General features: G+C 39.0%; 1 protein-coding gene and 1 pseudogene across 4 annotated transcripts in view; both read right to left on the bottom strand.

Moving 5' to 3' along the window:
- The window catches only part of DIS3L2 (DIS3 like 3'-5' exoribonuclease 2), a 380,125-nt gene that overhangs the window by 261,710 nt on the left and 93,870 nt on the right, over window positions 1–24,545 (bottom strand). The window lies entirely within an intron of this gene.
- Window positions 12,243–22,886, bottom strand: LOC126932379 (protein N-terminal asparagine amidohydrolase-like; annotated as a pseudogene). The gene has a single exon (XR_007718165.1). The product of XR_007718165.1 is annotated as a protein N-terminal asparagine amidohydrolase-like (transcript).

The raw sequence follows: 24,545 nt of genomic DNA on the forward strand, positions 1-24,545 counted from the left end.
CTCCCAAAGTGTTGGGATTATAGGCAAGAGCCACCACACCCAGCCAAGAATAGGTCTCTAACAACTCAGACCAGCAGGATGTGTCTCTCTCTTTCTGGTTCTTTGTGACGCAGTATAGAAAACTATATTAACTCCCTTAAAAAATGGCTGAATTCTGTTTTAACTATTTTAAGAAAAAAAGAAAAAGAGATCTTGGAGAAATAATCAGCACCCATCAAGGAGCCCTCCTCTATGCAGACCTGGCTTGGAATGCAGGATAAGAAGAGTTCAGAGGTCTAAGGGTCAGGCTATAGGGCCTCTGGACACTGTTCCCATGTTTATATCAGAATTACAAGCGTTCTGTAACATGTGCCCTCTCTCCTCTCCTGCATGGCCACCACAATCAACTAAAGAACCATTACCTGGCCGGGCGCGGTGGCTCACGCCTGTAATCCCAGCACTCTCAGAGGCCGAGGCGGGCAGATCATGAGGTCAAGAGATAGAGACCATCCTGGCCAACAGGGTGAAACCCCATCTCTACTAAAAATACAAGTGTTAGCTGGGCGTGGTGGTGCACGCCTGTAGTCCCAGCTACTCGGGAGGCTGAGGCAGGAGAATCACTTGAACCTGGGAGGCGAAGGTTGCAGTGAGTGGAGATCACGCCACTGCACTCCAGCCTGGGTGACAGAGTGAGACTCCATCTCAAAAAAAAAAAAAAAAAAAAAAAAAAAAACTATAACCTAACTCCAGTACAAGCAAGCCTCCATACTGAGTCACTAACAAGAGTGAGAAGCAGGCATACTTCCCAGAGGAGACCCAGTTCACAGAACACAGCAGGATCCAACTAGAGTTCTCTCAGTAGCAAGGTGATAAATATTTTTGATGCCGGAAATGAACAGAGAGCATTAAGCAATTTGACAGAATATCACACCAAGTTCTAAAGCTCAGAAACAGGAAAAAACAAACAACAACAACAAAAAAAGGCAGGAAGTAAATCTGGGTAAACTAGAAAAGCAAGCCCTAGGAAAGAATTTTTCTTTTTTCTTTTTTTGAAATGGAGTCTCACTCTGTTGCCCAGGCTGGAGTGCAGTGGCACCATCTTGGCTCACTGCAACCTCCGCCCCATGAAAGAATTTCTAACACAGATAGAAGGACTGGATTTCTACTTGAACAGAGTTCACAGGAGGAATAATGATTGAAATTTAGTGGATGAACATATATACATGTATTTAGATAAACCTTGTACATGGGTGGTTGCTTTTGACTCTTTACTGTATTTTGACTTAAGTCTCTAAAACATAGTCAGTGTATTAGTACTGCCTCTATTAGCTACTAGAGACAGAAAAAACAACTTGAACTGGCTGTCTTTTTTAAAGTAACTTATTAGCTTATGTAATTGAGACAATCTGATCAAATAGGCTGAGATGATATCTGCGGGACTGTGTGTGCACACATGTGTGTATGTGCCTGTGTCTCAACTCATCTTTCCTCAATATTAGCTCCATTATCAGGACAGCTTCTCTCCTCATAGAGAAGGATGAAGGATGCAAGGATACCAGTAGCTCCAGAATTACATTCCATCCTCTTAGAGATCCCAGTAAAAAATTAAAACAAAAACAAAAACCAATAAGCTCTTAATGAGAGACTCTGCAAATAAGTCCCAAGGCTGGGTCTGCTGGGGTTGATGTGGGTCACATGCCCATTCCTGCATCTATCACCATAGCAAGGAAGTGAACTAGACTGATAATCCCCTGTATCTGAGGAATGTGGCCAATTTTTCAACAAAGTTAAAAGTAAAGAACAAAGTTGAAGTTTCCTTAGAAATGCTCAAGTAGGATCATTTTAAAAGACAAGTCTCTGTATTTTTATTCATAGAATACTACACTGATAAAATAATACATAGAAGTCTACTTCTAAGGATACAATTTCCAACTGCTTGCCAGAATGAAAGATTATTCCCCTTTTAGAATCACAACAATTTTTGATAGAGAATCAAAGCAGGGATATAACCTCATTCAGGAAAGAAAATAACCTGTAAAGGTTAAACAACTTGCCAAATAAAGATCATCTGTATTTAAAGATTTTATGTGTGGAGAGACTTAGCTGCAGTCCCTTACCTCAGATTTCATCTTAGAAACACACTTAAATATCCTGGACCTCACTAAAAAATAAGCTCAGGCCAGACTCAGTGGCTCACACATGTAATCCCAGCACTTTGGGAGGCCAAGGCGGGCAGATCACTTGAGGCCAGGAGATTGAGACCAGCCTGGCCAATATGGTGAAACCCCGTCCCTAATAAAAATCAAAAATTAGCTGGGCATGGTGGTCCATGCCTGTAATCATAGTGGCTGAGGCATGATAATCACCTGAACCCAGGAGGCAGAGGTTGCAGTGAGCCGAGATTGTGTCACTGCACTCCAGCCTGGGTGACAGAGTGAGACTCTGTCTCAAAAAAAATAATAAAAATGAAAAATAAAAAATAAGCTCAATTTGCAGACCATTTCAGAAAATCAAACAGTATATAATAAAAAATTTTCAGGACAAAGGAGATTCAGGACAGTGATACAAGAGCCATAATTCCAGAGCCTGAGGATATTCCATATGATCAATTTAGTATTAATCAATTAACCACAATTATCTGAAAGATCAGCCAACACTTGAATTACCACCCTCATATAAATATATATATATATATAAAACTTTTTTTTGTTTGTTTGGAGGCAGGGTCTCACTCTGTCACCCAGGATGGAGTGCAGTGATACAATCATGGCTCATTGCACCCTCAACCTCCCAGGTACAAGTGATCCTCCCGCCTCAGCTTCCCAAGTAGCTGGGACTCTTGCATGCCATCATGCCCAGTTAATTTTTGTTTTGTTTTTGTTTTTGTTTTTAGTAGCAGTAGGGTCTCAACTTTGCTGCCCAGGCTGGTCTGGAACTCCCGGGCTCAAGCTATCCTCCCGCCTTGGCCTCCCAAAGTGCTGGGGTTACAGGTGTGAGCCACTGCACTTGGCCCACCCTCTTATATTGATGATAAAAACTGAAACCACATTTCTTTGATCAGTGGCTTCTGGCACACTGTAAAGTACATATTGGTAGATTTTAAAAATAGATTTCATGTATAGCCAACTCTAAAAATCTATTTATGTCTATAATCATCCTTGCCTTCTTCTGCAGTGCAAATACAGATGAAGTGATTCATTTCTTTCACAAAGGACCCATCCCAACACTTGCTCTGAATACTACTTCTTGCCCTGGGGGTTTTGCTCCTTAGGTAATACCTTCTCTCCTGATCTCATTGCCTCTCCCTTTCTATAGTAAACCTTTCTCATATCAGCACACAAATGTTCTCTATTACCTCCCATCTTTGAAAACATTCCCATAGTAATATTAGACACAGTGATTCAAGAAAAAAAGGCGTTACCAGGGAAAAAGAGGAATACTTTATGTTGATAAGCGCCAATGCATTAGTAAAATATAATGATTACAAATGTACATGCACCTAATAAAAAAGCTTTAAACCACATAAAAAAAAAACTGACAAAAGTAAAAGGAGATGTAAACAAATCCCCAATCATACATATTTTCACAATTAAACAAGACAAAAACCAGTAAGGAAACAGAAGCCCTGAACAACACAAGCAGCCATAACCTAAGTGGCCTTTACAAAACGTTAACACTGAACAACTGCAGAATATAAGTTCAAGTGCACAGAGAACGTTTACCACGATAGACCATATGCTGAGCCACATGAATTTCTATAGGTTTCAAGAGCATGATATCTTGCAGAGTATGCCCTCTGACCATAACACAATTAAATTAGAAATGAATAGTAGTATGATATTCTAGAAAAGTTCCTAAGTATTTGAATATTCACCCATATACCTGAAAATAAAGAATGGGTCAAAGAAAAAAATACAAAGAAAACTTTAAATTATTTTGAACTGAATAATAAAAATACAACATGCTAAAATGTGTGCAATGCATCTAAAGTAGCGTCTAGAGAAAATGATATAGCTCTAAGTGCTTATAATGGGAAAAAAGGACTAAAATCAGTTAGCCAAGCTTCACCCTCAGAAGTCTGGAGGTGGGGAGTATAAGAAGCTAATTTCACCCAAAATAAGCGGAAGGAAAGACACAGTAAATTTAAGAGAGAAAATCAATGAAACAGAAAATCAGACTAAAAAATAGATAAAATGAATGCAACCAAAAGTTATTACATGAAAAGACTGATAAAGTCTTCCACTAGAATGATACAGAAAAAAGAAAAATAAGGCACACGATTACCAATAATATTTCAGAAACTAAAGAGGGGCAATCATTAAAAATCTTACAGACATTAAAAGGACAGTAAAGGAATATTATGAACAGCTTTATGCCAATACAGTCTACAAATCAGATGAAATGAATAAGTCCCCTGAATGAAACAAATTACCAAGACAGACACAAGAAAAAACAGAAAATTTTAAAGGCCTTTAGTATCTGTTATCAATAATAGAAGTGTCAAAAAAAATGTAGGGTCATGTTTAAAACCATCACACTCTACATCAATAAAGAAATTTAAACTGTAATTAAAAACCTACTAGAAAAGAATATTCCAAGCCCACTGCCTTCACTAGTAAATTTTATCGAATTCTTAAAAAGGAAATAATACCAACCCTATCATACTTTCTCAAAATATAGGGGAAGAGGAAACATCTCCCAACTCACTTTATGAGACCAGTATTATCCTGATACCAAAACCAAAGACATAATAATACCAGTAAGTCACATGTTAATATCTTGATGAGGACACATGTTAGATCTGTCAACAAATTACTGCAAACCAAACGAAGGAATAAAAACTTAATTTAACATTTTAAAATCAATCCCTGTAATTCAACATGTTAACGGGAAAAAGAAAAGAATCTGGATAATCATCTCAATACACACATCTGACACAATTCAACTTCTATTCACGATGAAAATTTCACTAAGACTATAAGGTTATTTCCTCAGCTTGATAAAGGGCATCTATGAATAACCTCAAACTAACATAATAATTAATGGGAAAGATGGAGGGCTTTCCTCATAAGATCAAGAACAAGGCAAGAATATCTCACTACTTGTGTTCAACATTATAGTGAAGGTTTCTTGTAAAGCATGAAAAAACTAAAAGGCATATAGATTGGAACAGAAAACAAAAAACACCCTTTATTCACAGACAATATATGTAGAAAATCCTATAGAATCTTTAAAGATGTACTAAAACTAATAACTATGTTGCAGGACATTATAAATATACAAAAGTCAATTTCTGTATACTAGCTATGAACAACCGGAAAATAAAATTAAAGGGATAATTTGTTATCATAGTATCAAAAACATGAATGATTTAGTAAGAAATCTAACAAAATACATGCAAAACTTATACACTAAAAACTACAAAATACTGTCAAAAGAAATTAAAGAAGACCTAAATAAATGGAGATAAATATCTGTTCATGGATTAGGCAACTCCAATCTATGCCATTTGGACCCCAAATTGATCTACAGACTCAATGCAATCCGAATAGGCTTTACTCACAGAAGTAGATAAGCCAATTCTAAATTTGCCATCAATATACACAGGAGCCCAAAGAGCCAAAATAATTTTGAAAAACAGATACCACTAGATATTAAGGCTCACTACAAAGCTATAGTAAAGAAAGAAAAGAAAGAAAAGAAAGAAAAGGAAGGAAGGAAGGAAGGAAGGAAGGAAGGAAGGAAGGAAGGAAGGAAGGAAGGAAGGAAGGAAGGAAGGGAGGGGGAGGGAGGGAGGGAGGGAGGGAGGGAGGGAGGGAGGGAGGGAGGGAGGGAGGGAAGGAAAGGAGAGAGAGAGAGAGAGAGATGAAGACAGGGTAGGTAAGATAGGTAAGTAGGTAAGGCCGGCACACAGGCAGGCTGGTAGGAAGGCAGGAAGGAAGAAAGGAGGGAAGGAGGGAAGATATACACATACATGTCTTTCCTAGTTTCTGTTCATTAAGAGGGCTTGGGAGAGTCTGGATATCTCCATTAAAAGGAACTAGGGAGTCTTAGAAAAACTGGCTGATTCGAGAGATAGCAAAGAGAAAGTTACAGGATGAGGAGAGAACATCACTAGGAAACAAGTGTTCAAAGAATGATGAGGACATGTCCAAATGGCACAGGGATCAACTTGGGGGGCTACCACTGGTCAAATCAGGGGCAGTTTGAACAATAATGATAGCAGTACATTACTCTTCAATAAATAATTATAGTGATAGATTACCCCTCTGAGAAGCAAAATAATCTGCCCTTTCCCAAAGAGCATCTCTATACTAAACATACCCACTTTTCAGGAACTGTGAATTCAAACATTCGCTCAGTGGTGTGGTAGTGCCTTCTCTCCTTTCAAGAGGCCCACTATCACTTCCACACCTAAGATTCCAGCCTTGAGCTTCTAGTGGATCATGACAACATGAATGCCTGTCTCTCTCTAGAATAAGCCAACTAAAACCAGACCAGGCAGGATGGAGAAGTTGCCTCTCAGCTGAGATGACTCCAGAGAAAGTAACATGCTGAAAGTAACCTCTGAAGCCAAGGCTGACTTTCCTTCACCTCAGCATAGCGGCCCCCCAACCCAGCCCGCCCCATAGCTGAACAGGATGACTCTGGAAGCAAATTTCCTATTTGTCTAAAGAAGTTGTTTTCTTTTACAAAGTAAGAAAAGTTGTTTAGCTTTATAAATCAAAGGCTTGTTGTTGTTTTAACCTTGTTTGGGCCCAAGTGTGGTACAGCATCAGTACCTTGAAGAATAGGAGTGGTGAGGGAAAGAAGCATGTCTTTAATGAGGTAGTTCCTTCTCCACCATGCAGACTTTATTTCTGAGTAACTGTATATAACCCAACATCATTTCCAATTCACATTTCACACAAAGTCATGTTTCATTTCAGACCAAGAAGACTTCAAATGTTCCCTGTAGGCTCTCTGCACATGAACTGCACTTCTATGGTTCAGAAGTAATACAACAAAGGAAGCTATTGCCAATTCTGAGGCTAAACTGGCTGCCACATATAAAATTATCCTGGAGGCAATCTGCTTATGAGATTGAATGTTGAAGAAAAAGTAGACAAGAATAAGAAAAAAAACCTGGCCATGAGCTGTAAAATGCAGCAGAACTATATGTGTATGTGTGCTCACAATAACACAAAAGCAAGGAGCTTATCTTCATTATAGTTGATCTTTTCAAGCTAAGACCTGCCCAAAGATTTGGGAAGAAAGTTACATTAACAAGAAGCTCTCCAGCTTCATGGACTAAGTCTCCAATCATGCAAGAAACATGTCTTTGCTTTCCCTTCTTACTTTCTTTGAGGACACCTAAGCCTGGTAACAAACAGAAAGCTATTTTTCATCAACTAGGAAAAAGAGACAAAAGAGTCTCTTTAGAGTTACACAGTCCCTGAGCAGCCCCAAATACTGCTTTCAAAATGAGCTGCTAAAATCTGTTCTTAAATAAGTTGCTCTGGGAAGTTCTAGCTAGAGCAATCAGACAAGAGAAAGAAAGAAAGGGTACCCACCAAATTGGAAAGGAAGAAGTCAAAGTATTCTTGTTTGCAGATAACCTGATCTTATATTTGGAAAAACCTAAAGACCACCAAAAAACTATTAGAGCTAATAAACAATTTCAGTAAAGTTGCAAGATACAAATCAACATATAAAAATAAGCAGCATTTCTCTATGCCAACAGAGAATAATCTGAAAAATAAATCAAGAAAGTAATTGCATTTATAATAGATACACATAAAATTAAATACCTTGAAATTAACTTAACCAAAGAAATAAAAGACAACTACAATAAATACTATAAAACACTGATGATAGAAATTGAAGACGACACACAAAATATGGGAAGATATTCCATGTTCATTGGTTGGAAGAATAAATAATGTTAAAATGTGCATACTACCCAAAGCAATCTACAGATTCAATGCAATACCTAACAAAATACCAATGATATTCTTCATATAAATAGAAAAAAATCTTCAAATTTATATGAAGCCATAAAAGACCCAGAATAGCCAAAGCTATCCTAAGTAAAAGGAACGAAATTGGAAAAGTCACATTACCAGACTTCAAATTACACTACAGAGCTATAGCAACCAAAACAGTATGATACTGGCATTAAAAAAGACACATAGACCAATGGAAGAGAATAGAGAACCTAGTTTCTTCAATAAATGGTGCTGGGAAAACTGGTTATCTAAATGCAGAAGAATAAAATTAGAGCCTGATCTTTCGCCATATACAAAAATCACATCAAAATAGATTAAAAACTTAAGTCTAAGACCTCAAACTATTAAACTACTAAAAGAAAACACTGAGGAAACTCTCCAGGACATTGGAGTGGGCAAGAAGTCAAAAGACTTCTTGAGCGATACCCTACAACCACAGGCGACCAAAGCAAAAATGGACAAATGGGATCACATCAAGTTAAAAAGCGTCTGCACAGCAAAGGAAACAATCAACAAAATGAAGAGGCAACCCACAGAATGGAAAAAACCCACAAAATGGAGAAAGTGAAGAGACAACCCACAAAGTGAAGAAAATATCTGCATATCCCTTTACAGATGGCTGACAAGGGATTAACCACCAGAATGTATAAGGAGTTCAAACAACTCTATAGAAAAAAATCTCAGCAATGCCACTACTGGGTATACATCCAAAAGAAAATAAATTGTTCTACCAAAAAGATACGTGTACTCATATGTTCATTGCAGCACTATACACAATAGGAAAGACATCGAATCAACCTAGGTGCCCAGTCCAATGTTGGACTGGATAAAGAAAATGTGGTACACATACACCATGGAATACCATGTAGCCATTAAAAAAGAATGAAATCATGTCCTTTCCAGCACCATGGATGAAGCTGGAGGCCACTGTCCTAAGTGAATTAGCTCAAGAACAAAAAACCAAATACCACATGTTCTCACTTAAAAGTGGAGGCTAAACAATGGGTACTCAGGGAAATAAAGACAGCAACAATAGACAGTGGGGACTTCCAGAGGGAGAAGGAAGGGATGGGGCAAGAGTTGAAAAACTAACTATTGGGTACTATGTTCAGTACCTGGGTGACAGGATCAATCATACCCCATACCTCAGCATCACGCAATATAGTCAGGTAACAAACCTGCACATGTACCCCTGGAATCTAAAATAAAAGTTGAAATTATTTTTTTTTTAAATGTGTAAAAAGAGTTGTTCTGAAGTCACCTAAGATTCAGGGCTTATGCTGGGTTTGGTGGTGCTATTATTTTTGATAGTTAAGCCAACGGCGAGCCTTGTGATAGTAGAGTGGTAGAATAACTATCTTTTAAAACGAACAATTTTCCGAGCATGTAGGTCTAGAATACAGATTTCATATTGTTTTTATTTTAATCATTTTAAAGGCTTTCATCTTTTCCCTACTTTGATAGAAGCATAAAAAATGAGTTCAATGTAAGCTGGTTCTGCCATATAACCTTACAGTTTATGCTGTTGCAAGAATTCTTCTGAAAATTATCCTGGGCAGAGATTTTTGTATACAAAATATCAGCCAAGAACAAATTTTTACAGCTGACTTCTAAACCCTTTAAAATTGCATTTCATAATGGAAATACTGACAGATGCTTTACCCCAGAAGCACTATTTTAATATTTCTAGCTTTTCCAAAATACAATACTATGAACTCAGGATCAGCATGTAAAAAAGGAAAAACAAAAAGGTCATAAGTTATAAAACCATTTAAGAAAATGGGCACAAATAAAAACATGCTTTATGGATGAAACATGTTTAGATGCATCTACATGCCATAACTGTTACATTTAATTCTGCAATGCTTTCTTAAATCACTGAGTCAGGATTTCAGCTAGAAGCCTTAACCCAAGGATTCTTCATGATCAGTGACTGACTTAAATCTGGATTTACATCCACTCACACATATACAGAGTCCAGTTCTGTGTCCACACTGGGAAAAGTAGGGGCATTATCTAACTTCTTATTGACTCAAGAAGGAGGAAGGCTGTAAAGCAGTATGAGTCTGGGAAAATTTGGAAGAGCTAGAAGCCATGTGTGGTAAACAGAAACTCAAAACAGATAATTGGTGACAATGACATCCCAGTGCATAGCATAAAGGTTAGGCATAGTAGACATTTGTGGCTAAATGAATCTTTCCCATACACCTTCCACAACCTGCAAAATTGGTTTACTAGTTCTAATTAGAAACAGAGAATGTTACTCCCCCACTCAATACCCTCTACCCAGATCAAACTGCATCTATGACAAAACCACTACCAAAATGCATGTATTTCCTTTGGATTCCAGAAGCTCTATGATACAAGGAAATGGCCACAGAATTAGAGCTTTCAAGAACCGAGGTACTAGCTTTGCTACTCAATACTTAACTTGAGGCACGTCCCAGTTTCATCAACTTTGAAATAGAAAAGTGAAAAATCATTACATCTCCAGCTTCAAGACTCTACCACTCTCATAGTGACACCATGGTGCGGGGGATGTAAAATATAAGTGACATGTCAATGACAGCAAGGACAGAGGGTGAGTTCACTTATGGGAAGAAATATTTAACTTTTTGTGACCAAATCTGCTTGTGTTCAAACTGACCATTGCAATTACAACATAACTATTTGATTATATTTGTGTACTGGTTAAAGGGAATACAGAGGAATGCCATTAATTTTTCTCTTGTTTTAAAGTAAACACTTTTGGGTAATATAACTCATTTTTAATTACATATAGAAAAATACACAAATCATAAATGCATAATATGATGACTTTTTACAAATAAACAACGCCCACATACAACACTAACCTAGTATGTTAGTTTTCTATGCGACACAGAAACTTACCACAAACTTAGCAGTTTAAAACAAGACACATTTATTATCTACGACTTCTGTGGGTCGAGTATCTCGGTATGGCTTAGCTGGGCTCTCTAGTGGAGATCTCAAGGCTGTAATCAAGGTGTCGGTCAGCTGGGGCTGCCGTCTCATCTATGGTTTAACAATTAGGGTCCTAACAGAAGCCTGGGTGGCTGTCAGCAAAATTCGTTTTCTTGAAGCTATAAAACTCCTGGCAGTTTGTTTCTTCAAGGGCAGCAAAGAATCTCTAACTCCTGGCTGCTATTTTAAAGGGTTCACCTGATGAGGTCAGGTCCACAAGGATAATCTCTCTTACAGTTAACTTAAAGTCAGCTGATTAGGGACTCCAATAACATCTGCAAAAGCCCTTTGCCTCTGCCCAAAATTGTGACTTGCTCATAGGAAGGATATTCCATCATATTCACAGGTGCCACCCACACTCAAGGTGAGGGAATTATACATGGTGTGTATATTTAAGGAGGAGAATCTTGAGGGCCACCTTATAATTCTGCCTGCCAGAACCAATACTCAAGAAGCTCTTCTCTTGCCCCTTTCAATTATTGCCCCTTCAAAGACAAATAATATCCTGATAAAACTATAGTTTTATGCTTATAAGTAGAATCATCAGTAGTTTTGCGTTTGGCCATTAGATTCATACTTAACTGCTGCACATTGCTGTAGTTCATCCATTCTCTCTGCTAGACCGTATTCTATTATATATACATACAATATATCCATTTTACTATTGAGATTTGGGTGGTTTCCAGTTTGGGGCTATTTTATATAATATTGCTAGGAAGATCCCTAGACATATTTTTTTGTGTACAAATGTACCCATTTCTGTTGGCCGTATACCTGGGAATGAAAATTCTGGGCCACAAGATATCAGCAACTTTAGCAAATGATGCCAAGCAGTTTTCCAAAGCTATTGACATTCCCGCTAGCAGTATATGAAAATTCCAGTTACTCTACACCTCACCAACTGTTAGTATTGTTTACCTATTTATTTTGGCCCTTCAGGCAGAAGTGAAGTAGTACTGCTTTTGACTTGCGTTTCCCTGATAACTGATAAAGCTGAGCATCTTTTCCTAAGTGCATTGGCCATTTGGATAGCTTTTTGTGAAGGGCCTGCATCACTTGTTTGCCCATTTTTCTATCTGTTGTCTGTTTTTTTTCTCAATTATAACAGGGAATTATTTATAAATTCTAGTTAGGAGTCCTTTGTTGAATATATATCTGGTTGCATATATCTTTTCCCATTGTGCAGATTAATATTTACTTTCCTTGTGGTATTTTTGAAGAGTTCTTTAATGTACTCCAATCTATTAATTTTTCTCCTTCATGGTTGGTGTTTTTTGTTTGTTGTTGTTGTTGTTGTTGTTGTTGTTGTTGTTTTGAGATGGAGTCTTGCTCTGTCACCCAGTCCGGAGTGCAGGGGCACGATCTCAGCTCACCTCTGCCTTCTGAGTTCAAGTGACTGTCCTGCCTCAGCCTCCTGAGTAGCTGTGCCTACAGCCACACACCACCAGGCCAAGCTAATTTTTGTATTTTTAGTAGAAACGGGGTTTCACCATGTTGCCCACGCTGGTCTCCAACTCCTGACCTCAGGTAATCTGCCCGCCTCAGCCTCCCAAAGTGCTGGGATTACAGGTATGAGGCACCACGCCAGTCCTATTTTTTGTGTCCTGTTTTTATAAGAAATTTTTGGTGCCCCTAAAGTCATGAAAATATGGTACCATGTTTTCCTTGAAAAGCTTTACTGTTCTACCTTTCACATTTAGGTTTTTTAATCTACCTAGAATTGATTTTTGTGCATGGTATAAAATAAAGGTCAACATCTTTTTTCTCCAAGTGGATAACCAATCAGCCTTGCACCACTTGTTGAAAAGAGCATTCTTTCCTCCACTGCATTGCACTGTCACCTTTGTCATAATCAAGTGACCATATATGAGTCTATTACTGGACTTTCTATTCCATTCATCAGCTTATGTATCTCTCCTTATACTAAATACCATACCATTTTAACTGTGCTCACTTATGATAAGTCTTGATGTTGGGCAGTTTAAGAACTCCAGCTTTGTACTTCAAAATTGTCTCGGTTATTTCAGTCCTTTACATTGTCATCTATTTTTAAAATCAGCTTGTTACTTTCTACACACACACAACAATGAGTGCTGGAATGCTGGCTTGGACTCTGTTAAATGCAGCGATCAATTTGGGAAGAATTAATATTTTTACCATAATAAATTTTATAGTCCATGACCATTTAGTTAGAGCATCTTTAGCATCTTTTGATAAAAACATTGGGTCGTTTTCAATGTTGAGGTCTTGAAAACTCTTTTTTACATGCTAACAAAAGGGTAACATTTTTTCTTTGTTGTTGATATACAGAAATACAAATAATTTTTGTAGGCTGACTTTGTATGTAGCAGCCCTTTTAATTCTCCATGTATACAATCAACTAGTCTGAAAATGATGAGTACTGTCTTACTTTCCCAATCCTCCTATCTTTTTTCTCGCTTTATTACATTAACTATAGTCTATGATATAACATGGAATAAAAGTAATGATAGTGAGCATCCTCGCTTCATTCCCATCATCAGGGGGAAAGCTTTCACCGTTTCAGCACTAGCTATGATGTTTACTGCAGGCGTTTGTAAGGAGCCTTTTTCAGATGAAAGAGTCTTCTTCTATTACTAGTACTTATCACGAATGGATCTTTAATTTCATCAAACACTTTCTACAGAAACTAGAGTAACCATAAGATTTTTCCTTTCTTCTGGTAACGTGATGAATTACATTATTTGAGTTTTTAACAGTAATCCTCCAATCTTACATTAGTGGAATAAACCTTACCTGGTCATAATGTATTATACCTACTACATATCTATGGATTCAATTTTCTGTTACTTTATTTAGGGCATTTGTATCTGTGTTTAGAAGAGGGCTTTCCCTACAATTTTCTTATATTGTATTATCTTTGTCAGGTTTTGGTATCAAGGGCATGCTGGCCTCATAAAACATTTTTCTGTTCTCCAGAATAGTTTTGTAAGATTTTGTTATTTACCTGTTTTAAACATTTGGAAGCATTCACTGGTAAAGCCATTTGACACTGGAGTTTTCATACCTCAAAAGGTGTCAAATAAGCCTAAAATGAATGAGTTGAGGAAAGCCATTTAACTTACTGGTTCTATGACAAAAATCATACTTTAAGCATATAATACTATGACTGGTTGGTTGTTGTTTCCCTAATGAATTTAGAGGTCTCTGCTAAAAGAAAAGAATTTTCCTTTCAAATCAGAAAAAAGTAAAAATCACTTCTGGCTTTTCCATTTGTTAAAATAGTTTCCAAATGTTAAAGTATTACTTAAATCTTCTATGGTTCTTAAATAAAGACAGAATAGGTTTTGAAAATAAGCCTCCATGGATCCATTCTAGCCTAACAGACAATATAAACTTTCTGCATGTTCCATGAGGACAGCACACTGTGTTATATTCAATGATACGTTCTCTTGTCTGGTACACAGTAGAGGTCCAAAATAATATTTGTTGAATGAATTGTTGCATCATTGAAGAAGAAAAGAAACACTAACTGATACTATGATGTTATGAAATAATTAAAAAATATAAACTTGTTCTTCATCCCCAGTTCCTAATACAGAGCTCCTAAAAACCGCACGAATTTTCTTAGTGATGGGGTGAGAGGAGCATCTTTTGTTATTGGTAGTAAGTCCCTTTCGAACATACCTCAGATTAGGCTAACGAGGGACTCCTAGAGGATGGGGCCAGCTGCCAGAGAATGAACCATGTGATTAGAGGGTTGGAACTTTCAGCCCAACCCCCTGACCTCCAGAAAGGGACAAGGGGCTGGAGATTGAGTTCAATGACCAATGATTTAATCTATCACCCCTGTGTAATGTGGCCTCCATAAAAACCATAAATGAGTTCAGAAAGCTTCGGGGTTGGTAAACACAGAGAGATGCTGGTAGGGTGGAGGACTTTAAGAGGGTGTGGCAGCTCCATGCCCCTCCATAGAGGCACTATGTACCTCTTCATCTGGCTATTCATCTATATTCCCTGCAATATCCTTTATAATAAACTGGTAAACATAAGTCAATGTTTCCCTGAGTTTTATAAACCATTATAGCAAATTACTGAACCTGAGGGGGCTATGGGAATCCCCAAATAATAGCCAGTCAGAAGTACAGGCAGCCCAGACTGTGACTGGCACCTGGGTGGAGGGCAGTCTTGTGGTATGAGCGCTTAACCTGTGGGGTCTGTGCTAACTCTGCATAGTGTCAGGACTGAGTTAAAATGTAGGACACCCAATTAGAGTCTGAGGAGAACTGGTTGGTGTGGAAAATCCACACAGTTTATGTCAGAAGCGTTGAGAGTAGTATAGAAAAACAGTGTTTCCTTTTAGACATGTAAGTACCCTCCTTGCTTTTATTTTTAAAAGTATACTTTTAAACTACTTTTAACATAATAATAAAACTGACACCAACATATTTTCTAAATTCTGTATAGCCTTAACAGAAGTACCTTGAAGATGAAGTTGGGATGTTGTATAAACAAAAACCCAAATTCAAGAATTTACTCATTTTCTTTGGATTTAGGAACTGACTTTTTATCTGTTGCCGAACATTGTCTCCTCATGAATTAAATCAATATGCTCTGGTCTATTTAGAAATGAGCACATGAATAATGAAAAAGAAATACTATAGTTCAGTCCATCTCACAAAGAAATCTATGTCTGCAATATGCAATGTTACCAAAGCCCTAGAAGAGTGCCTAACACAGAACAGGTACTCAACAACACATGGCACTTGCCATTTCTAACATCATCACATAGTGGGAGTCATTCATAGTAAGTGATGCAAATACCACCCAGAAGAAAACATCAAAAGCCACTGGAATGTGAACAGAGACAATATAAAGGGCCCTATAATATGTGAAAAACATCTAAAGATTTTTCAATTCAAAAAAACGGCAGCATTGGATAACAATTGTAAAGATATGAAGGAAAGGCTTCCCAGAGGCAACAACCTATGAAACCAGTCTAGAAAGATGAGTAGGGGAAAGAGAAAGAGACACATGCAGAGAACTGCAAGCAAAGGAAACTGTGTATAAAAAGAAAATGTAAGCATGCAGCTGCATGGTGCGTTCAAAGACCTTCTGTATGTGGTGCCCAAGATTACAGGTATGCTAAAGGAAATACAGTTGCCCAAGAAGGAAGAGGGCAGGTCATGGAAGGCCTTTATGTCATACAAAGGAATAAGAATGTCATTGGTAATAAAAACCTAAAAGACTCTAGTCTGAGCTGGTACTAACTGAGAAATAGTTAAACTACTGTATTTGAGACCCCAAGGAGAAAACAGACCAGCCCGGATCAACTGAAATCTACAAACAAGCTTATTTAACTCTGTAAACAAAAAGAAATTAAGATGGAGGCTGGGTGCAATGGCTCACGCCTGTAATCCCAAAACTTTGGGAGGCTGAGGCGGGTGCATCACCTGAGGTCAGGAGTTCAAGACCAGCCTGACCAACGTGGCAAAACCCCGTCTCTACTAAAAATACAAAAAATTAGCCAGGCATGCTGGCAGGCACCTGTAATCCCAGCTACTTGGGAGGCTGAGGCAGGAGAATCGCTTGAACCAGGAGACGGAGGTTGTGGTGAGCCAAGATCGCACCACTGCACTCCAGTCTGGGCGACGGAAAAAGACTCCATCTCAAAAAAAAAAAAGAAACTAAGATGAAAACAAACCCAAAATCAACTATAAACATTAATGAAGAAATATTATAGAAGATATTTATAAACAACATATCCAATCTTTTATATTTGGGGGGAAAATTATCCAGCTCCCATGTGCAAACATCCAGCAGACCTGACTTGATTCATTGCTGTGTTTTCTCTTCCAGTTAAAGCTAGTTCTTAAGAAAACAAGTTTCTGCTTTGTAAGATTACTAAATTTAGTGAATTCATCCTGTGCTTTTGGTCTTCCTAGTCGTAAAAGTTTACATCACAAGAAACAATCCTGTATCTTTTTCTGGTGTTTGGAAACACTGAAATTGTTCAACAAGTATCTACTCCCTGCCTACTGTATGCCAGTTAACAGGTGGCTAGATAGAGAAGGAAAATGAAAGAATAAAACTCACATTTTAAAAGCACCTACTACTTGTCAGACACTATTTTAGTTGATTACAGCTCATTCACCCTTATCAAAAACTTACACCATTTATAGGTAAGGCCCCTAAAGCCCAGAGCCAGTAAATAAAGGATCTAGAATGGAGACCCCAATCTAACTTGAAAGGTGCCAGTTGTTACCTTAATACCATGAATACAAATAAAATAAGACAAAACCCCTGCCCTCACCAGTTGAGACTTGGGAGGCATGCATGCTTCTCTTCCTTTAAACATACAGTTCCCTTTCCTAAAATATTCTCTTCTCCCCTTAGTTTTCATTTTGCAAACTCTCCTTTCCAACTGCAATTCAAATGTCACTCTTACAAGAAATTTAAGTTTCCTTAGAGCCATTGTCTCCCACTCCATATACTTCCTTCATCTCTGTGTTCACATCAGGGTTAAGAAACGTATCACACAGCAATGTGGCTCTCTGTCTACACATCTGATTTCTGCAATGGTCTCCAAGTTCATCGAGGGTAGTCAAAGTGTGTTCATCTTTGTATCTCCAGGACCCAGGCCAGTGCCACGTACAAAGCTGCCAATCAAAAAATGTCGAATAAACAAATGGATGGTGGAAATCCTTCAAATAGAAGTGTCAGTTTAAACTAGGAAAGTACATAAAGACCTATCTGGAAAAGAATGTAAAGAAAGAAAAGAAGACATAGGCTAGAAGCTTAAGAAATGTCTACAACTGGCTGGGCACAGTGACTCATGCCTGTAATCCCAACACTTTGGGAGGCCAAGGTGGGTGGAAAACCTGAGGTCAGGATTTTGAGAGCCTGGCCAACGTGGCAAAACCCCATCTCTCCTTAAAAAAAAAAAAAAGTAAAAAAGAAAAAGAAAAAAAAAGATTAGCTGGACGTGGTGGTGCACCTGTAATCCCAGCTACTCAGGAGGCTGAGGCAGGAGAATTGCTTGAACCCAGAAGGCAAAGGTTGCAGTGAGCCGAGATCATGCCATTGTACTACAGCCTGGGCAACAGAGCAAGACTCCATCTCAAAAAAAGAAAAAAGAAGTGTCTACAACTAAGTGGAGAAAAGAGAGAAATCAATAAAAAAAACAAACACACTGAATAGAAGAAACAGAACCAGGCCATGGAACTAATGAGAGGTTATTACAAAGAAAATGGAAATCAATTGTCTTAAATCACTGTAGAAAGCTCAAGGAAAATGAAAACTAAGAAAACCACCAATGAAAACAGGTAGGAAATCAGTGACAACCATGAAAAGAACAACTTTGGTAGAAAGCTGGGGTAGAAAACAAACTGCAGAATCCACATCACTAGTGAGAAATTGGGTCCAAAATGTCTGGCTACAAACAAAAGGAAAAGAAACATGAGCATGAAAGAAAAGTCTGCACAAAACAAGGATGTGTACGCTTACAGAAATATGTCTATGTCCCTAACTTGAGAGTTAATACCATGAGGACACAAATCCAGCCTTAGGCACACACAAGTGGCACTGTGCCCAAAGCAAAGTGCCAAACACAGAAATAACACATATGAGAAACAGACAATACTGAAGATGATAAAACCAACATTTAAAATATCAACAAGGTCACAGGATGAATGGAAAGCCAAAAAGTAAAAGTTAAAGAAATAAAAGCAAATTTGTTTATCTCTTTTAATTATTTAATTAAAGAATGGATAAAAACCTGGTCTCAGGTTTTCCCTGTGTCCAGACTGTCTCCCCAGTTCTGGAGGCTGGGAAGTCCAAGATTAAGGCATCAGCATCTGGTGAGGGCTTTCTTGCTGAGTCATCATGTGGACAGAAGGCAGAAGCCGGAAGGCAGAAGGGCAAGAGTAAGAAAATCCAATTCTGCAAGCCCTTTTATTTATAATCCATTCAATAGGGCTCTACCCTCATGACCTAAACACCTCCCAAAAGACTCCACATCTGCCAACGCTGGTGCGTTTGAGATGATGTTTCTAACATATGAATTCTGGGGATACATTCAGACCACAGCAACCTGGTAGCACACAGAATCCATTTGAATAATTTCTTATCTTTTGACCTAGTAATTCTTTTTTTTTTTTTTTTTTTTTTTTTTTTTTTTTTTTTTTTTGTAGAGTAGGGCTTTATTTCCAGGAAACAGTGTGTTCGTTGGAGATGGGTATTTTTTTTTAAAAAACATCAAGGTAGATCTAATAAATTCAACAAAGTGGGGCGGCTCAGCCAGAGGCGAAGTAGAAAGATTCTCTAGTATTTGTTTGTCATCTTGCTGCAACCAGAAATCCACATGTGGAAATGGCGTCCAGGAGTACGGTCCTATGCGAAGTTGTTCTGTCTCTGCATCGTAAATGCTAATCATTGGTCCTCCTGCTAAGGTTCGCGCGCACGCAGCTGCTCCTCCGGACCTGGATCTTGAAAGGAGGCTCTGTAAATCTCTGCAGTCTTAATGTTGACCGCAATGCCATATATTATTGGAAAGTGGTTTTCGTTTTCTTCCCGGTCATTTAATTGTCACACATAATGTCACTAAGTGAATGTCATCTTCTTGCCTGTCAAATTCACTAAGAAGTTGATGAGTGAGTTTTTGTGACAACTGCCTGTCGTCACTGAAGCCTCCAACGAAGTGCACTTTCAGCCTTCCACATTGAACGTGGTCGGAAAAGGATTTTATGGAGTTCATGATCAAGGGGAATTCAGCTTTGGTGTCGGTTCCGTCACAATGTGTCAAGCACGTGGCCCCATTACCTGTTTGCCTCAGGACCACAATGTGACAAGTAGTGGCATCATCAGAACCCAGAATGGAGATGGAGCCATTCTTCGGGGAGGTCACTGCAAGCTCTCTTTGCTGAACACACAGAAGGCCCTGGGGTCCCACTTCTTGAACAGACTGACCTCTGAGAGGTCTGGCTCTTTCCTCCAAAGGAGAGTGGCCTCAGACGCAGCAGCGTGGGCGAGGACTGCGACAGCCGCGCTCGCCTCCCCTCGACAAGCAGCGGCATCGCGGAGGCGGTTGCCCAGGCAGGCCCAGGGAGGCGGCACCCCGCCCCCGCGCAGCCCCGGGCCGCCCGCCGCCCCCACCAATAGTATTTATATTAGGTAACTAAGCTAGTTGAGTTCCTAAACTATATTCAATAACACACTATAACAACAACGATAATAAACAACCTCCTTCAACAACAGGAGCAAACACATTTTGGGCATATACAACTCTTATTAAGTGCCCACAAGATTTTTTTTTAAGAGAGAACTGTTGATGCTCCAGAAGTAACTCATAAAATAATACAGCAAAGGACCATCAAATTCACAGTCTAGGAGATAGAGGGGTTCCATTCTGAAATGTCCAAAATGGTGACTTGCATGTGAAAAGAAACAGGAGCAACACAACTGCAGCTCATATAGTAGACAAAATGCCAAAGAAAACAAGTAATTTTAGGGCTTAACTTGTTTATATATTCATAAGACTAATTTCTTTGGGGTCAGAAAAGTTTGGGGACAGTATCTTTCAGTCATCTTTATTTTAAAAATCATTTTTGTTAAACATGGAGTCACCACGTGACCCAATAACTCCACTCCTACGCAAATACTCAAAAAAAGTGAAAACATGTGCTTATATAAAACCTTGTGCATGAATGTTCGCAACAGCATAATAGCCAGAAAGTAGAAACAACCCAAATGTTCATCAACTGATGAAAGGATAACAAAACGTGGCATGCCCACACATGGAATGTTATTCTGCCACAAAAAGAAATGAAGTACTGATATATGCTACAACACGGAAGAACCCTGAAAACATTATGCTAAGTGAAGGAACACAAACACAAAACGACAAATATTGTACAATTCTATTTATATGAAATGTCTAGAATAAGAAAATCCATAGAGACAGAAAACAGATTAGTGGTTACCAGCATCTAGGAAGAAGGCGAACAGAGAGTGACTACTGCTTAATGGGCACAGGGATTCTTTTGGGGGTGAATAATGTTCTGGAATTAGATGGTGGTGAGGTTTGCACAACATTGTAAATATACTAAAACCACAAAACCGTATACTTTAAAATTATTAAAATGGTGAATTTTATGTTATATGAATTTTATCTCAATTTTTTAAAATGTTAATCATTTTTTGGCATAATCTAACCACCTCTTACCAAAGTCTGGATGAAAAGATAATTCCAATTACAAATAATAAATCATTTTGATAATGCAGGTGCCTCATTTATTAAAAAACAGTTTATCTTTTTGATAAACCTCAAATATAGTCATTTAAAGTTTCAGACTGTTTTTCTTTACATTTTCCTCTTCTAGTTCTTTACACTATCAACTATAGAAAGAGCAGCTATCTTCTTTTTCTTTCTAATCCCACTTGATGCACTAGCATATCATTTTGCAGTAGCACAGGCCAAATGGAAAAATAGTAATACTCAAGTTATGAGGAGGTGCTTTACACTTTCAAGTGTTTCAAGATACAAAAATTCTGTATATTGAAATAACTACCATAATCTGTAAATGTACTTGTCAAAAAGACTTCAAACTATGCTGAAAGCTACTAAAAGTGGGTCTCAAATAGAAAGTTTGTGACAAACATGTATTAAACATAATGTAACAGGTAATCCCCTTCCAGAAAAAAGAGAGTGAAGCTGGAGTCCAGTAAGACAGAAATGACATGATTGTCTGAACTTAATATTAAGATGAACTCCAAGGCTGAGCATGGTGGCTCATGCCTGTAATCCCAGCATTTTGGGAAGCCGAGGCAGGAGGACAGCTTGAACCTAGGGGTTTGAGACCAGCCTGGGTAATACAGCAAGACCCCATCTTAAAAATAATAATAATAAATAAAATGATCTCCCCAAAATGGGAAGGAGGTAGGTTACAGAACACTTAGTGGGATAAAAATAACTCAAGATATTCTAAAATCTATCTCTTTTTAATAAACTAATCAGTGGGTTTTTCCAACTACAAGAACAATATATCCTTCAACTGCTAGAGCTAACTGGAGAAGGGGGTGAAGGGTTAGAGTGAGGGATCTCGAGTCTAAAACAAGGAAATCGTTATCATTACTTGAAACCTCTGAAGCCCCAACAAGTTACACTGCACCCATGACTCTCCTCCAGGACCAGCTATAATAATGTCATATACAAGTTCTCCTTTCTCTATAGTGACAAACTAATTTTTATCATAAGAGCAAAAAAGACCTACTCATCCACATCAGTGCTTCTCAAAATGTAATGCTCATACAAATCACTTGGGGATCTTGTTAAAATGCAGATTCTCATTCAGTGGGTCTTGGGCCTGAGATTCTTCCATCCTGTTAGTACATGGACCACACTTTGAGTGGCAATAATCCAAATTACCACAAAAGGAAAACCACGCCCAACACCAAGTATGTATTAGAGAGGACAGGCAGAAAGCCCAAAGCCAATATATCCAGGGTCAACCTCCTCACTTTCAAAAGACACCATATCTTATCCCAAAGGACCTGAGACTGCAGTGCTTTTAGACTAAAGATAGCGCATCATAATTTCAAGGAAAAGAAATGACCATGCACCAAGTGCCGTGACAGTATCCAGCTCATCTTAGATAGCATTCATCCAGTGAGACTGAGTAACATGATTTGAATGTGTCCCCTCCAAAATTCAGGTGTCGCCAATGTTATGGTATTAAGAAGTGAATGGCCATGCGCGGTGGCTCACGCCTGTAATCCCAGCACTTTGGGAGGCCGAGGCGGGCGGATCACGAGGTCAGGAGATCGAGACCATCCTGGCTAACATGGTGAAACCCCGTCTCTACTAAAAATACAAAAAATTAGCCAGGCATGGTGGTGCGTGCCTGTAGTCCCAGCTACTCGGAGGCTGAGGCAGGAGAATGGCGTGAACCCGGGAGGCGGAGCTTGCAGTGAGCCGAGATCGCGCCACTGCACTCCAGCCTGGGTGACAAAGCGAGACTCCATCTCCAAAAAAAAAAAAAATTCCAAAAATTAGCTGGGCATGGTGGTGGGCGCTTCTAATCCCAGCTACTCGGGAGGCTGAGGCAGGAGAATTGCTTGAACCCAGGAAGTGGAGGTTGCAGTGAGCCAAAATCGCACCACTGTACTCCAGCCTGGGCAACAGAGCGAGACTCTGTTTAAAAAAAAAAAAAAAAATGAGGCCTTTAAAAGGTGATGATATCATGAGGGCTCCTCCCTTATGAATGGGAGTTAGGCCCTTATAAAAGAGGCTTCACAGAGTGGTAGGCCCACTTGCTGTTCCGCTTTCTGCCATGTGAGGACACAGCCTTCCTTCCCTCTGGAGGATGCTGCCTTCACCAGGTAGTTGAACCTGCCAGTGCCTTCATCTTTGACTTTCCAGTCTCCAGAACTATGAGAAAATAAATGTCTATTCTATTCTTTATAAATCACCCAGTTTCAGGTATTTTGTTACAGCAGCACAAAACTGAGACCAGTAAGACACTGGGTCTGACTGTCTGCGATCTGGCTTTGTCAGTGCCCAGTAAGAAGCTGATAAGACCTTATCTCTGGTCACCAATCTTCTCAAAATCTCCCCTCTAGCTATATTTTTAAAACTTTTTGGACTTAGAGAAGGTTAGTCTCTCTTTTCCATCAAGCCTTCTCTATTCTCCACATGGTTTACAGTTTTCCATTCAGACTTCATTTCTTCCCAAAATTCCTTTCCAGAAAGCATTCCCTGGCCCTCTGTAAGCTAGCTGGGTATCCCTATTGCACACTCCCATGACACCCAGGACTTTTTCTCTATCACTGCACTTACCACTCTATTATTGCTCCACTAGACTGATTTTCTCAACCTGAGTTCCCAGGAGAATTAAGCCCCCATACACCAAGGCATCCACTACATGTAATAAATAACGACTACATGGCCGGGCGCAGTGGCTCACACCTGTAATCCCAGCACCTTGAGAGGCCAAGGCAGGTGGATCACGAGGTCAGGAGTCAAGACCAGCCTGAACAGCATGGTGAAACCCTGTCTCTACTAACAACAACAACAAAAAAAAAAAACAAAAATTAGTCGGGTGTGGTGGCACATGCCTATAATCCCAGCTACTCAGGAGGCTGAGGCAGGAGAATCGCTTGAAGCCAGGAGGCGGAGGTTGCAGTGAGCTGAGATCGCGCCACTGCACTCCAGCCTGGGTGACAGAGTGAGACTGTCTCAAAAAAATAATAATAAATAATAAATTATGGCTCTACTTTCCATCTGGAATGGCACTACTTAAGTACCATCATTGGGAGAACTGAGCAAGCAGTCATTTCCTATGTTCCATGGTTTAGATACAATCAGGACCCTATTTTATGCCTTACTGTATTCCTGAGATATAGGACTATACCTGACTCATAATAGGCACTCAGTCTAAGTCTGAAGGAGGCACTGCATAAGTGGATGAGGCCCCTTCCTTGCTGACAGCCTACATTCTAAACCAGCGGTCCGCAACTTTTTGGCACCAGGGACCAGTTTCATGGAAGACAATTTTTCCACAAACCAGGGGCATGGTTTTGGGATGATTCACACACATTACATTTATTGTACACTTT

This window comes from Macaca thibetana, chromosome 12 (genome assembly GCF_024542745.1).
Source record: "Macaca thibetana thibetana isolate TM-01 chromosome 12, ASM2454274v1, whole genome shotgun sequence".
In the NCBI taxonomy this organism is placed as follows: Eukaryota; Metazoa; Chordata; class Mammalia; order Primates; family Cercopithecidae; genus Macaca; species Macaca thibetana.